The sequence below is a fragment of the Heterodontus francisci genome, chromosome 12 (assembly GCF_036365525.1).
Source record: "Heterodontus francisci isolate sHetFra1 chromosome 12, sHetFra1.hap1, whole genome shotgun sequence".
NCBI lineage: Eukaryota > Metazoa > Chordata > Chondrichthyes > Heterodontiformes > Heterodontidae > Heterodontus > Heterodontus francisci.
In genome coordinates this window covers 78,507,223-78,511,164 of record NC_090382.1, presented here as the reverse complement: position 1 = coordinate 78,511,164, position 3,942 = coordinate 78,507,223, and the positions used below count along the sequence as shown (strand labels likewise).

Below are 3,942 nucleotides of genomic sequence, written 5' to 3'. Positions count from 1 at the left end.
CCCTGCTGCTTTCACATGCGTTCAAATCCTCTGAAGAAGGAATTTTCCTCCACACAAGATCAGGGGGCAGGTTGTTCAACCTTGCCCGTCTAAGAGCGAAGTCCAAAGTACGGAAAGTCCTCATCAGAGAACTCCTCTTTGCTGACGATGCTGCTTTAACATCTCACACTGAAGAATGCCTGCAGAGTCTCATCGACAGGTTTGCGTCTGCCTGCAATGAATTTGGCCTAACCATCAGCCTCAAGAAAACGAACATCATGGGGCAGGATGTCAGAAATGCTCCATCCATCGATATTGGCGACCACGCTCTGGAAGTGGTTCAAGAGTTCACCTACCTAGGCTCAACTATCACCAGTAACCTGTCTCTAGATGCAGAAATCAACAAGCGCATGGGTAAGGCTTCCACTGCTATGTCCAGACTGGCCAAGAGAGTGTGGGAAAATGGCGCACTGACACGGAACACAAAAGTCCGAGTGTATCAGGCCTGTGTCCTCAGTACCTTGCTCTACGGCAGCGAGGCCTGGACAACGTATGCCAGCCAAGAGCGACGTCTCAATTCATTCCATCTTCGCTGCCTTCGGAGAATACTTGGCATCAGGTGGCAGGACTATATCTCCAACACAGAAGTCCTTGAAGCGGCCAACACCCCCAGCTTATACACACTACTGAGTCAGCGGCGCGTGAGATGGCTTGGCCATGTGAGCCGCATGGAAGATGGCAGGATCCCCAAAGACACATTGTACAGCGAGCTCGCCACTGGTATCAGACCCACCGGCCGTCCATGTCTCCGTTATAAAGACGTCTGCAAACGCGACATGAAATCGTGTGACATTGATCACAAGTCGTGGGAGTCAGTTGCCAGCATTCGCCAGAGCTGGCGGGCAGCCATAAAGACAGGGCTAAATTGTGGCGAGTCGAAGAGACTTAGTAGTTGGCAGGTAAAAAGACAGAGGCGCAAGGGGAGAGCCAACTGTGCAACAGCCCCAACAAACAAATTTCTCTGCAGCACCTGTGGAAGAGCCTGTCACTCCAGAATTGGCCTTTATAGCCACTCCAGGCGCTGCTTCACAAACCACTGACCACCTCCAGGCGCGTATCCATTGTCTCTCGAGATAAGGAGGCCCAAAAAAAGAAAAAAAAAAAGACACCTATACAGGACCTTTAACATAGCAAAATGATCAAAGGCAATTTTCAAAGAGGAACAGGATACCAAGCAGGAGCTTGAAATGAGGATTAGAGGAGGCGACAGAAGATACATTTTTAAGAGGTTTTTGCAAGTGGGGAGAGATGTGACAAAGTGAAGAACGGAGTGCTACTAATGGTGGATCAGAGTAGGCCTGACTCAGAATAGGTAGTGCGAACTGGGACACCAGTGTTGGAGACCATTGATCGGGCGGGGCAAGGCCCTGTTGGGATTTATAGGTAAGAACGGGAATTTTAAAATCAATGTTGCTTTTAAATAATCTTTAGTCACAGTAATTGATGTTCATAATCACACGAACAATCAATGACAATAAGCAATAGTTATTTAAGAGACATGGCTTCATCTCCGAAATGCAGCTTAAGTGTAAGGTGTAAAGTGGGAGGTCCAGCAAAGACACAATAACCTTCTTTGCCTCCGCCCCGCCCCAAGGCCAGTTGAACTGGGTTGTAGATCAGAAATATTTTACTAACTATATTTACACTGCAAACAAGCCAAACAGGAAATTCTAACATTTAAAACCCAATTTGAACCATTTTTACATATTTTTCTGCTAAGCGTGTATGCATTGTGGAAAAATAAAATCTCTAACATTTTAGTGGCTCTATATTTCAGAATATTGAACGTATAAATATTAGAAATTTACAATGCTTAAAAACACGGGATGGGGGAAGCATTCTTGAAATAATAAATAAAAAGTGCGTTATTTGCATGAGACGCTGGCCTTTTGTGACCGAGATGCAGCCAGTAAATACAGGACATTAAAATTTAATTGTTTATTTGCTCTGCTGGTCCTTTATTCCCGGGGCGGAAGTGCGCTTGCGCTGCACGTATTTCCGTGTTGTGACTTTCGTTGCTTTAATAAAGGTTGAAAAGAGATCGCAGCGTCTGTGGACGGCAGGAAAAAAAAGAGGGAAGAAGCAAACATCAACGCAAAGCTGCATTTCTGCACAATCGTGGTTTCTTTTTCTAAGGGAGTTTTGTCCGTGTGTGTGATCTATCGAGATCTGAATTATTTCGGAGGCAGGGGATCGGAGGCAATTGGGTGAAAATAAAAGAATGGCAGGATGAGCTGTGCCATGTTCTTACTTGGCTTTCAGCTTTTAACCCTTTCCAGTGCTTGCCAGTAAAAAGCAGCTCCTGGCCAGCAATCACCACCAGCTCCTGGATGTAGCAGCCGGATCGCTGCTGCGGTCTATTGTATCAGGTAAGATCTCATCGTTTTATTGCATTTAAAAATGTTAACTTAAAACAACAGCACTGGCGACCATATGTAGATTTCATGCTGACCTTTCATGAAAGATTTGGAAATACATTTTAGTAGATATAAAGCCCTGATTATGAAAATAAAAATTAATTTCATCCAGTCTTGCAACTTGATGTTCATAGAGACAGTCTTGTTTTATTTTTAATATAACGGGCAGGAGACAGGATTCACACAGGTAATTCCCTCAGGTGGTTGTTGCAGTTATGATTTGGACGTGACCACTACATTATTCTTTTCCACTTGTCTTCAGTTTTGTGTCCTGCTCATATGACCATTAAGTAAATGGTAATTGACATGAGTTAAACAAGTGAACGAGAGAGTAAAAGACCACTATTTTGAAATATCTTCAGTGTGCAGCTTTTCAGAACTCTTTTGTGTGCAATGTTTCAAATGTTTCTATTAAATCACGAGATAATTAGCCCGTTGAAAGTTTGCAAAATAAATAACGATAATGTTGCTTCTTTTGGTCGATAGGTGACCCAGTATCAGTCTTCAAGTCAAATTACATAAACTGTGAAATTCTGCTTGAACTGTAACAAAAAATATACATCAATCATTGTTGTGGTTGTACTTTTTAAAAAATGTTTAATAATAGTTTGACACCATCTTTCCTGTGAACTAAGTATATTCTGTTAATTGTTACCTTATATCCTCGAAATGCAGTATTTACCAATATACAAACAAAAGCAAAATTGCATCCCCACCCCATTGTGGAAAGGGTATGTGAGATAAGTGGGCAGGTGAAAAATAGTCAACAAAAATGGAGAAAGGACAAAAAACTTCGATCAAGCGAGTAATGAGGGTCATTTTGTCATGGGATTAGACAAAGTTTGGGTTTTATAATATAACAGCTCTTATTGTGAAGGATTTTTCTCTCCGGAAACACACATACTCAAGAGTGGAATGATCCCCTTGGAGAGTCAACATTATCCACTCTGTGTATGAACGCTGAGTACTCATTGGTCAGGTGTAACATGGTTCAGAGTTGATGCGGTACCTCCTAACATTATACTAGTACAGCTCACTCTTTCAACTACAGGATAACAAATAGTACTACCCTAGCATGAATTAAGGACATATTCTCCAGTCCTGTGAGCAAGGTGCCCCATTAGTGTCAAATGCAAGGACAGTAGATTCTGCAGTATTGGATATAGTCTGTTAGGAATTGTAGTTAAATTGTCAATGTTATTAAATTTATGACCCTTAGCAGCTGTAGAATAAAAAAGCAGATTTGTTACCCACTTTATATTTTAGGTGCAGTTGGAAGGAACTGTAACATAAGCACGTCTCACAATATGATCTTAGATTTGGTGGGAACATGGAAACACTTTGGGAAATTGTACCTGGTAGCAAAAGCCAAGTCACAACTTTCTGATAGTCGGCGCATTTTCCAGCAACCCTGGTTCAGCAAATAATGGCCTAGTGAGTAGAAGTGTTGCTCAGTGATGTAGTAAGACATGATATATCAGAAAGA

At 42.2% G+C, this 3,942-nt stretch overlaps 1 long non-coding RNA gene across 1 annotated transcript; it reads left to right on the top strand.

Annotated features, from left to right (window-relative positions):
- The first annotated feature begins 1,073 nt into the window (after positions 1-1,073).
- On the top strand, positions 1,074-3,936 carry LOC137375634 (uncharacterized). The gene is made up of 3 exons (XR_010976047.1): positions 1,074-1,422; positions 2,069-2,408; positions 3,132-3,936. It is a non-coding gene; the product is annotated as an uncharacterized lncRNA (long non-coding RNA).
- The last annotated feature ends 6 nt before the right edge of the window (positions 3,937-3,942 follow it).